Source organism: Triticum dicoccoides, chromosome 7A, assembly GCF_002162155.2.
Source record: "Triticum dicoccoides isolate Atlit2015 ecotype Zavitan chromosome 7A, WEW_v2.0, whole genome shotgun sequence".
NCBI lineage: Eukaryota > Viridiplantae > Streptophyta > Magnoliopsida > Poales > Poaceae > Triticum > Triticum dicoccoides.
Window position 1 is genome coordinate 14,391,465 of NC_041392.1, and position 12,909 is coordinate 14,404,373.

Consider the following 12,909-nt stretch of genomic DNA (forward strand, 5'->3'; position numbering starts at 1 on the left):
TGTATGATATGATAATTATATACTCCCTCCGTTCCCAAATACTTGTCTTTCTAGGCATTTCAAATGGATTCAATATACGGATGTATGTAGACATATTTTAAAGTGTAGATTCACTCATTTTGCGTCGTATGTAGTCACTTGTTGAAATCTCTAGAAAGACAAGTATTTAGGAACGGAGGGAGTAGGTTATTAACTTTGTAGGCTACTGAATTGAAAGTTATGTGATTATACTGAACTGTACAGACGGAAAGGATTTGTTACCCGATATTCAGATTGTGTATTCAGATTACATGTCTTGATAGACTTCCATTTTATATGCACGCCCGTCGTCATTTGGGGTATATTATAAATCTTGTATGCCATCATAGTGTTTAAAGTGGACTGCGTTGATTGTTTAAGAAAACCACAAGTTGGAAACTAAGCAACACCTTGAATTGGTTGCAAATGATACCTTGAATTAGTAGTCATGGTCAAGAAATAAATAACATCAGCAGAGGGGATAAGCTCCCCCGAGTTGTAGGTAAAGAGAGATCATGTTTTCAGTCTATTACTAAGGCGGAGGGGGCCTTGAAGGCGATGTAGTCAGCAGGTGTTTGATAACTTTCAGTAGCAACAGTGTCAAGTGGGGGCGGCAGCACTGGAGGAAACCAAACACCAACCTAAAATTCTACATAGGCTATTGTATTCTTGATCTAATTAGGATGACTGAGATATAAACTGGATTTTTAGTATAATTGGTTTGTGACAAAATTGAAAGGTGCTGAGCCAAGATAAGGCCTGGTTTGGCTTATATATTAGTTTAATCAAAAGTTGAACATTAGAAGGTTTAAAAATATTACAGAATAATACCAACATCAGCAATATCATGTAAATATTGTATACACTATTGTATCATGATGGATCTAATTTTATTGATTACGAAGTGTGGTACTCCATCTATTCCCTTATACAAGGCCAAAAATTTAGATTACAGGTACCAAGGTAAAATTTAATGACTGCCTTACAAGCCAAAAAAATTCTCGTTAACCGGGATCATTAATGCGCCCGCATGCATGCAACAAAAAAAAGAGAAGGAAGTAGCACAATGTCATTATGACTACATGCAAGTATTAAACAAATTGCTAGGATGAGAAAACATCATTAATTTTTGCCTCGATTACTGTTAGTGGCCTTGTATAGATGCAAAATGTCCTTTGATAATTTTTTCTTTTATTTTGGTCAAGCTTATAAATGCAGACTTAGGAAAACATTAGACTATCCACAATGGGTAGTAACATAAACTAGTAACATGCATATGTTACTAGCATGTTACTAGTCTATGTTACTACCTTTATAACGGGGAGTAACTTATATGTGCTAACATGCAACACTTCATTTATTAAGCTATAGACTCAACTTGCCTCGATATGTGTGATGTTACTCATAGTACTAGTAACTAGCTACGTTACCACTCTCCTCTCTTTTTTCATTTATTGCTTGCCACATCATCTATTTTATCTAGATATGTGTGATGTTACTACCTATGTTACTCCCATTGTGGGTAGTTTTAGTGTGAGGTATATTTTGAAATGGAGGGAGTAACTAACAACATTCACAAAATTCCCTTGAGAAGCTTTTCTATCTCAGTTCATGTTACACCAAAAAGCCTCTTTGCTGACCAGTCGCCGCTGGGCCCTGGCTGAGAGGGAAAACCCGTCTTATAACAATCAGTGGTGACTAACACACTGTTCAGTTTCAAAGAAAACTCTGACCACTAATGGGTCCATAAATGAACGTTCACAGAGTATTATTCCACAAATGGAATGTATAATTATATTATAGTGCTAGCTATATTGCGTCTCACTTGGAATATCTATGATGAAACCAGGTAGCTTGTTGTGATCGATGATGTATGGCCAATAGCAGCATGGGCTACAATCCACTCTAAAATGCCAAAAACCAAATGCGCGAGCAGAATCATTGTGACCACTCGGATAGATAGTGTGGCAAAAGAATGCAGTGGAGGTAGTGTATGTAAATACTACAATATCCAGCGACTCAGTTTGGAAGACTCTAAGAAGTTGTTTGTGAGGAGAGCATTTGGCCCCGAGAGTACCTCTTGCTCAGAGGAGCTCAAAGCTTCAATGAACTATATTTTGAAAAAAATGCAATGGACTTCCATTAGCTATTGTTAGCATTGGAAGCCTTTTAGCAAGCTATTCCTCTCCAGAGAGCAGCCATATGAGGGAAACACTTTGTAGATCAATCGGTTCACAGATGGAGACCAACCCAGACCTTGTGAGGATGAGGAATATCATCACACTTAGCTTCAACTATCTCGTTCATGACCTCAAGTGTTGCATGATGTATGTTAGCATTTTCCTAGAGGATTATCAGATCAGCAAGGACATGCTCTTAAGAAGATGTACTTCCAAATGATTGATACCTAAGAAGCATGGGCTTACTTTGATGGAGACTGCAGAGGCCTATTTCAATGTGAAATGAGCTAGTGAATAGGAGTATGATTGACCAAGTCGGGTGTATCGTCACCTACTATAATAGAGTGGACTTGTGTCGGGTGCACGACATGATGCTTGAGGTCATGGCATCGAAATAAATAGAGGCTAACTTCGTTAGCTTGGTAGGCATTCAGTATGAATGGATGACATATGATATCGTTTGCCGCATCTCCATCCATGATGCAAAGAAGGGGGGTGGGGGGTGTTGGGTTTCGTAGTAATTTTAAAAAATTTCCTACGCACACGCAAGATCATGGTGATGCATAGCAACGAGAGGGGAGAGTGTGATCTACGTACCCTTGTAGATCAACAGCGGAAGCGTTGTGACAATGCGGTTGATGTAGTCGTACATCTTCATGATCTGACCGATCCAAGCACCGTTACTCCGGCACCTCCGAGTTCTTGGCACACGTTCAGCTCGATGACGATCCCCGGGCTCCGATCCAGCAAAGCGTCGGGGAGGAGTTCCATCAGCACGACGGCGTGGTGACGATCTTGATGTTCTACCGTCGCAGGGCTTCGCCTAAGCACCGCTACAATATGACCGAGGTGGAATATGGTGGAGGGGGGCACCGCACACGGCTAAGGAACGATCACGAAGATCAACTTGTGTGTCTAGAGGTGCCCCCTGCCCCCGTATATAAAGGAGCAAGGGGGAGGGGGCGGCCGGCCTAGAAGGGGGGGGGCGCCAAGGGGAGTCCTACTCCCACTGGGAGTAGGACTCCTTCCTTCCTTGTTGGAGTAGGAGAAGGGGAAAGAGGGGGAGAGGAAAAAGGAAAAGGGGGCTGCACCCATTGTCCAATTCGGACCAGAGGGGGGCGCAGGCCTCCTTCCTTTTGGCCTCTCTCCTCTATTCTCGTATGGCCCAATAAGGCCCATATACTCCCCGGCGAATTCCCGTAACTCTCCTGTACTCCGAAAAATACCCGAATCACTCGGAACCTTTCCGATGTCCGAATATAGGCGTCCAATATAACGATCCTTACGTCTCGACCATTTCGAGACTCCTCGTCATGTCCTCGATCTCATCCGGAACTCCGAACTCCTTCGGTACATCAAAACTCATAAACTCATAATATAACTGTCATTGAAACCTTAAGCGTGCGGACCCTACGGTTCGAGAACAATGTAGACATGACCGAGACATGTCTCCGGTCAATAACCAATAGCGGAACCTGGATGCTCATATTGGCTCCTACATATTCTACGAAGATCTTTATTGGTCAGACCGCATAACAACATACGTTGTTCCCTTTGTCATCGGTATGTTACTTGCCCGAGATTCGATCGTCGGTATCTCAATACCTAGTTCAATCTCGTTACCGGCAAGTCTCTTTACTCGTTCCGTAATACATCATCTCACAACTAAATCATTAGTTGCAATGCTTGCAAGGCTTTATGTGGTGTGCATTACCGAGAGGGCCCAGAGATACCTCTCTGACAATCAGAGTGACAAATCCTAATCTCGAAATACGCCAACCCAACATGTACCTTTGGAGACACCTGTAGAGCACCTTTATAATCACCCAGTTACGTTGTGACGTTTGGTAGCACACAAAGTGTTCCTCCGGCAAATGAGAGTTGCATAATCTCATAGTCATAGGAACATGTATAAGTCATGAAGAAAGCAATAGCAACATACTAAACGATCGGGTGCTAAGCTAATGGAATTGGTCATGTCAATTAGATCATTCACCTAATGATGTGATCCCGTTAATCAAATAACAACTCTTTGTCCATGGTTAGGAAACATAACCATCTTTGATTAACGAGCTAGTCAAGTAGAGGCATACTATTGACACTCTGTTTGTCTATGTATTCACACATGTATTATGTTTCCGGTTAATACAATTCTAGCATGAATAATAAACATTTATCATGATATAAGGAAATAAATAATAACTTTATTATTGCCTCTAGGGCATATTTCCTTCAGTCTCCCACTTGCACTAGAGTCAATAATCTAGTTCACATCACCATGTGATTTAACACTAATAGTTCACATCTTTATGTGATTAGTTCACATCTTCATGTGACCAACACCCAAAGGGTTTACTAGATTCAGTAATCTAGTTCACATCGCTATGCAATTAACACCCAAAGAGTACTAAGGTGTGATCATGTTTTGCTTGTGAGAGAAGTTTAGTCAACGGGTCTGCCACATTCAGATCCGTATATATTTTGCAAATTTCTATGTCAACAATGCTCTGCATAGAGCTACTCTAGCTAATTGCTCCCACTTTCAATATGTATCCATATTGAAACTTAGAGTCATCTGGATTAGTGTCAAAACTTGCATCGACGTAATCCTTTACGACGAACCTTTTTGTCACCTCCATAATCGAGAAACATATCCTTATTGCACTAAGGATAATTTTGACCGTTGTCCAGTGATCTACTCCTAGATCACTATTGTACTACCTTGCCAAAATCAGTGTAGGGTATACAATAGATCTGGTACATAGCATGGCATACTTTATAGAACCTATGGCTGAGGCATAGGGAACGACTTTCATTCTCTTTCTATCTTCTGTCGTGGTCGGGTTTTGAGTCTTACTCAATTTCACACCTTGTAACATAGACAAGAACTCTTTCTTTGACTGTTCTATTTTGAACTACTTCAAAATCTTGTCAAGGTATGTACTCATTGAAAAAAAAACTTATCAAGCGTCTTGATCTATCTCTATAGATCTTGATGTTCAATATGTCAGCAGCTTCACCGAGGTCTTTCTTTGGAAAATTCCTTTCAAACACTCCTTTATGCTTTGCAGAATAATTCTATATTATTTCCGATCAACAATATGTCATTCACATATACTTATCAGAAATGTTGTAGTGCTCCCACTCACTTTCTTGTAAATACAGGCTTCATCGCAAGTCTGTATAAAACTATATGCTTTGATCAACTTATCAAAGCGTATATTCCAACTCCGAGATGCTTGCACTAGTCCATAGATGGATCGCTGGAGCTTGCATATTTTGTTAGCACCTTTAGGATTGACAAAACCTTCTGGTAGCATCATAGACAACTCTTCTTTAAGAAATCCATTAAGGATTGCAGTTTTGTTATCCATTTGCCAGATTTCATAAAATGCGGCAATTGCTAACATGATTCGGACAGACTTAAGCATAGATACGAGTGAGAAACTCTCATCGTAGTCAACACCTTGAACTTGTCGAAAACTTTTGCGACAATTCTAGCTTTGTAGATAGTAACACTACTATCAGTGTCCGTCTTCCTCTTGAAGATCCATTTATTATCAATGGCTTGCCGATCATCGAGCAAGTCCACCAAAGTCCACACTTTGTTCTCATACATGGATCCTATCTCAGATTTCATGGCATCAAGCCATTTATCGGAATCTGGGCTCATCATCGCTTCCTCATAGTTTGTAGGTTCGTCATGGTCAACTAACATGACCTCCAGAATAGGATTACCGTACCATTCTGGTGCGGATCTCACTCTGATTGACCTACGAGGTTTGGTAGTAATTTGATCCGAAGTTACATGATCATCATCATTATCTTCCTCACTAATTGGTGCAGGAGTCACAGAAACAGATTTCTGTGATGAACTACTTTCCAATTATGGAGCAGGTACAGTTACCTCATCAAGTTCTACTTTCCTCCCACTCACTTCTTTCGATAGAAACTCCTTCTCTAGAAAGGATCCATTCTTAGCAACGAATGTCTTGCCTTCGGTTCTGTGATAGAGGGTGTACCCAACTGTCTCCTTTGGGTATCCTATGAAGACATATTTCTCCGATTTGGGTTTGAGCTTATTAGGATGAATTTTTTCATATAAGCATCGCAACCCCAAACTTTAAGAAACGACAACTTTGGTTTCTTGCCAAACCACAGTTCATACGGTGTCGTCTCAACAGATTTAGATGGTGCCCTTTTAACGTGAATGCAGTTGTCTCTAATGCATGACCCCAAAACGATAGTGGTGGATCGGTAAGAGACATCATAGATTGCACTATATCCAATAAAGTACGGCTATGACGTTCGGACACACCATTATGTTGTGGTGTTCCATGTGGCATGAGTTTGTGAAACTATTCCACATTGTTTTAATTGAAGACCAAACTCGTAACTCAAATATTTGTCTCCGCGATCAGATCGTAGAAACTTTATTTTCTTGTCACGATGATTTTCCACTTCACTCTGAAATTCTTTGAACTTTTCAAATGTTTCACACTTATGTTTCATCAAGTAGATATACTCATATCTGCTCAAATCATCTGTGAAGTTCAGAAAATAACGATACTTGCCGTGAGCCTTAACACTCATCGGACCGCATACATCAGTATGTATTATTTTCAATAAGTCAGTTGCTCGCTCCGGAGAACGGAGTCTTAGTCATCTTGCCCATGAGGCATGGTTCGCAAGCATCAAGTGATTCATAATCAAGTGATTCCAAAATCCCATCAGCATGGAGTTTCTTCATGCGCTTAACACCAATATGACCTAAACGGCAGTGCTACAAATAAGTTGCACTATTATTATTAACTTTGTATCTTTTGGTTTCAATATTATGATTATGTGTATCATTACGATCAAGATCCAACGAACTATTTTCATTGGGTGTGTAACCATAGAAGGTTTTATTCATGTAAACAGAACAACAATTTATTCTCTTACTTAAATGAATAACCGTATTACAATAAACATGATCAAATCATATTCATGCTTAACGCAAACACCAAATAACGCTTATCCAGGTTCAACACTAATCCCGAAAGTATAGGGAGTGTGCGATGATGATCATATCAATCTTGGAACCACTTCCAACACACATCGTCACTTCACCCTTAACTAGTCTCTGTTTATTCTGCAACTCCCGTTTCAAGTTACTAATCTTAGCAACTGAACTAGTATCAAATACTGAGGGGTTGCTATAAATACTAGTAAAGTACACATCAATAATATGTATATCAAATATACTTATGTTCACTTTGCCATCCTTCTTATCTGCCAATCACTTGGGGTAGTTCCGCTTCCAGTGACCAGTCCCTTTGTAGTAGAAACACTTAGTCTCAGGCTTAGGACCAGACTTGAGCTTCTTCACTTGAGCAGCAACTTGCTTGCTGTTCTTCTTGAAGTTCCCCTTCTTCCCTCTGCCCTTTTCTTGAAACTAGTGGTCTTGTCTACCATCAACACTTGATGTTTTTCTCGATTTCTACCTTCGTCAATTTCCGCATTACGAAGAGCTTGATATGTGTGATGTTACTCAACTTTCCTTGATATGTGTGATGTTACTCATAGTACTAGTAACTAGCTATGTTACCACTCTCCTCTCTTTCTTCATTTATTGCTTGCCACATCATCTATTTTATCTAGATATGTGTGATGTTACTACCTATGTTACTCCCACTGTGGGTAGTTTTAGTGTGAGGTATATTTTGAAATGGAGGGAGTAACTAACAACATTCACAAAATTCCCTTGAGAAGCTTTTCTATCTCAGTTCATGTTACATCAAAAAGCCTCTTTGCTCACCAGTCGCCGCTGGGCCCTGCCTGAGAGGGAAAACCCGTCTTATAACAATCAGTGGTGACTAACACACTGTTCAGTTTCAAAGAAAACTCTGACCACTAATGGGTCCATAAATGAACGTTCACAGAGTATTATTCCACAAATGGAATCTATAATTATATTATAGTGCTAGCTATATTGCGTCTCACTTGGAATATCTATGATGAAACCAGGTAGCTTGTTGTGATCGATGATTTATGGCCAATAGCAGCATGGGCTACAATCCACTCTAAAATGCCAAAAACCAAATGCGCGAGCAGAATCATTGTGACCACTCGGATAGATAGTGTGGCAAAAGAATGCAGTGGAGGTAGTGTATGTAAATACTACAATATCCAGCGACTCAGTTTGGAAGACTCTAAGAAGTTGTTTGTGAGGAGAGCATTTGGCCCCAAGAGTACCTCTTGCTCAGAGGAGCTCAAAGCTTCAATGAACAATATTTTGAAAAAAATGCAATGGACTTCCATTAGCTATTGTTAGCATTGGAAGCCTTTTAGCAAGCTATTCCTCTCCAGAGAGCAGCCATATGAGGGAAACACTTTGTAGATCAATCGGTTCACAGATGGAGACCAACCCAGGCCTTGTGAGGATGAGGAATATCATCACACTTAGCTTCAACTATCTCATTCATGACCTCAAGTGTTGCATGATGTATGTTAGCATTTTCCTAGAGGATTATCAGATCAGCAAGGACATGCTCTTAAGAAGATGGACTGCCAAATGATTGATACCTAAGAAGCATGGGCTTACATTGATGGAGACTGCAGAGGCCTATTTCAATGTGAAATGAGCTAGTGAATAGGAGTATGATTGACCAAGTCGGGTGTATCGTCACCTACTATAATAGAGTGGACTTGTGTCGGGTGCACGACATGATGCTTGAGGTCATGGCATCGAAATAAATAGAGGCTAACTTCGTTAGCTTGGTAGGCATTCAGTATGAATGGATGGCATATGATATCGTTCGCCGCATCTCCATCCATGATGCAAAGCAGGGGGGTGGGGGGGGGGGATACTCCCCAACAAAGAAAGTCACAATGGGGAGTGGAATGGTGAATGTTATTGAGGATATGAACACGAGGAACCTATGGTCATTATCCACATTTCATTCCGAAGGACACAACTTGCTGCGCGATCAACTAGGAAAGTTCAAACTAATGAGGGTACTTGATCTGGAAGACTACAAGGACCTAAACAACAAGCATTTGAGGTATATTTGCAAGATGTACCGTCTTAAGTTCTTGAGCTTGAGAGGTACAGATGTCAGTGTCATGCCTCCAATAGGAAACACTTGATGTCGATGATACTCTCCTCGAGACGCTTCCAAACATTATGATAAATCTTACAAAACTTGAGCGGCTGATGTTCTCCAATAGGAAAAATTGGACTACCCTATGGACATTGCCCAAAGGGATCTAAAAAATTAAAGCATTGCGTGAGGTGAGTAGAGCAATCATTAGAAATGTTGAGTTTGCCATCGAGATCGGTGAACTACAACAATTGGAACGGATATTTGTCTATCTCGATAGAAGGTCCGAGCAGGATAGTGATATTAGCCGAGAGTTTAAACGCTCATTAAGTAAGACATCATCCCTTCGGTGGTTCGATGTGGGAGAGTTGAATGATGTCCATAGAAATGACATGGACCTCGACATGCCACCACAACTTCTGTGGTACCTTAGCTTTGCTGGATATATTTCTTCAATTCCAGACTGGTGGGTTCACTGACATTTCTCACCGATTTCACCGTTTCATGCGCAGAACTTGTTGGCAACCGGAGTGGAGATGCATGACCACGAGCGTGGCCACCATAGTGTTGGTGGATGCCGTGAGGGGAGCCCCACACCGATAGTCGTGCGAGGAGCGGGCTACCGACGGGGAAGTGCACTATGAGCGCACTGGCAGCTGGCCCCGCGTGCTCCTCTTGTCTGCTGTCTTGAGATGGAGCTGCAGGTCCTCCACCCGCCTCCTCCCATGCGGGTTGTCAGCCACTGTGCAACTCTCGGCCATGAGCACCCATAGGCAAGATCCACACTGCCACGCCGGTACGGCTGGCCCCACGCGCGCCCTGTCCTTCATCTGGTATGCAGGTTCTCAGCAGGGGAGTGCCTGTTGTCAATGTGACGATGTAACAACGCTGCTCCACTTCAGAGGCACGTCTGTGGCGGGCGACCTAGGTGGATCCTGATATGCGGCGGTGGCCATGTGACGAGGAGGTCGCGGTGCACTTTTCGGCAACAACGACAACGAACTAGTCCCCATTCCCCACCACAAATCTAACATGAGTGGGAACATCATCTCTAACTTTAACCATTTCATGCCAAAACTAGGACCAACCAAGGGCCGAAGCAAACAAAGGACTGCAGTCCGGGAAGTATTTAGCTTTGATAATATCAACTGAGAGGGTCCCAGGCTCAATTTCTTCACACTTGAAATTCTCTAGTTAATATGTCCCGATAATATTAACAACTTACAAACATTGTTGGTCGCGTTTGTCAGAACTACAAATAGAAATTCATCTATTTCAGCATTTACTGCAATCAGGCAACGGACCCCGCCGTGGCAGCTCAACAAGGCAAACCTGCATGAGCCATCTTGTTGGATCATCATGTCATAAGTCCCAAAGGACAACGCGATCCTTGACTGAGATGGTGCAAAGGTTGTACTTAGGCCGCTTGCCATTTTCAGAATAACCTTCGTGTGACCCTTTTTTATTGGATGGAGGCCTAGGTAGAACAAACATTATGATGCAGAAGCCCTACTTGTTCCATAGCACACATTCGTGTATGCCAAAAGCGCCGACACAGCAACATGACAGCTCTTGCTACATGCTCATGGAATCATGCAAGTACTTGTTTCTTTCCCTATGCCTCCCAGTCATACAAGTTTTCTAGTATTTTTTGAGATTTGAAAAATGGGTGCAGATGCCCCTGGGTTCAGGACGTGCTCACCCTCGTTTTCATCTCCTACAGGATAGGTTATCAGCTCGTTTCCTTGGCTTCTTCACTTCAACCACGTGCTTCTACACGGGAACTTTCCGAACAACCATGTTGGATAGTACATACAACTCTCCGGCCTTCTGTTAGTTTTTTTCCGATAAAGGACGCTTTATTACTTACAAGGTTTACGCATTACACCTGGTCTCTGTATAACTAAGATGCACACAGGGACACTTCTGTTTGTTATATTCCATCTGATTTCTCCGGCCCTTGCTTATTTATGCATCATGAATGTTAATAGTATGTTTGCAAGGGTTTGTCACAATGTCTCACGCCTACAGATGAAATCTTTGTGTATTTTGTACCTTGGCCAATATAATCTAGCACCCCATCCCATTTGAACAACAGCTGAATTATTACGATGACAAACAACAGACCAGTTAACATGTTATTCCAACCTGTTCTGCTTTGCTCATGCAAACACTTTCTGATAGATTAGAGAATACATGTGAGAAACACTTGAATTGGACGATGTATAAACATCTGCAGTCCTACTAGTTGATTGATGAGAAATGAAAAATTGCTGACTGATTACGTCTTTGACAGCCTCTTTTTGGGAACATCTACAGCGACGCACTTGGTAATTCAGACTTACAGAGTTCTCAGCTGAAAATCTACTATGGTGGACATGGCATTTCTGGTTCGGTTAGCCTTGTTCTTATCTCGATCGATAGATCGGTGCCAGAGATGAACATGGTCAGTGTGGTGTATTGTCCAGCCCAATAGCCCAATAGCAATCACTTCTGTCCACACACACGTATAGTAGTGAACACCCGCCCACCTACTTTAGAGAACAGTTCACCGTGCGAAAGGACATCCCAGGTAAACATAGCATGAACGCCGTGCACAAGAATCATTGTTTGATGTTACGTCTGATTCTTCATCATCTTGATCCATGCATCCATATCAGTATCTTGAACTACGCTTGATTTTTTATTTTATTTTTGAAAAGGAGGATGACCTCCGGCCTGTGCATCAATCGATGCATTCAGCCATATTATTAAATAAAAACGTAACAAAGTCTAGCAGTTTCATTAAAGGTTACATCAAGGGGTGTACTTGTGGAAAATACAGCACGGTAGCCAGGGTAGCTTCGGGGCAAAACATAATCAGTGTGGTGTACATTCCAGTCTTATGGCCCTGTTTGGTTCGGCTGTGGATTTCTAAAAGCAGCTGTCAAAAATCTGTTCTGGAAAAACAGCTGTGGAAAATCTGATGTGAAAAAGATATAGGTCATTTGGCAAACCGGCTGATACAACTTTTTCAGATTTTGGCCTGCAACGGAATCAGATTTTGGAAAGCACGTCATGGGCTGCTTCCGCTTTTGGTTCAGATTTTGGCAGCGGATTTCTGAAATCGAATTCTGCTGGGTTTGCCCTTTGTTTCAGGTTCTGCTGCGCGGCAGCGGAATCCGTCGATAAAAGCTAAACCAAACAGGGCCTATAACAATCAGTGCTATGCTTTAATCAAACTGGTAGACTTCCGCGCAAAACATGATCAGTGCGGTGTACATTCTAGTCCTATAACATTCCAGGGAGACAAGGGCAGGAGGTGACGACCCGGTGCAATGTGGCGCCGGTGATGGACATGTAGTGGACATGGATGACCTCGAGCATGGCCACCATAGCGTTGGTGCATGCCATGAGGGAGCTGCAAGTCCTCGACCTGCCACCTTCCAAGCCGGTCGTCGGCCACTGGGCAGCACTCGGCCATGAGAACCAGCGTTTTGAATTTCGGTTTGAGAATTGTTTTGCCCCTGGCCGAGATGGCCGAATTTCGGCCATTTTCAAAAATTTCGGCCGGAGGCAAGATCCATACTGCCGCGTCGGCGCGCCTGGCCCCGCGAGCACCCTGTCCTTCATCGGATCTGTAGTTT

General features: G+C 42.2%; 1 pseudogene; it reads left to right on the top strand.

Moving 5' to 3' along the window:
- LOC119332858 overlaps positions 1-9,827 on the top strand; it is an 11,661-nt pseudogene extending 1,834 nt beyond the window's left edge.
- The last annotated feature ends 3,082 nt before the right edge of the window (positions 9,828-12,909 follow it).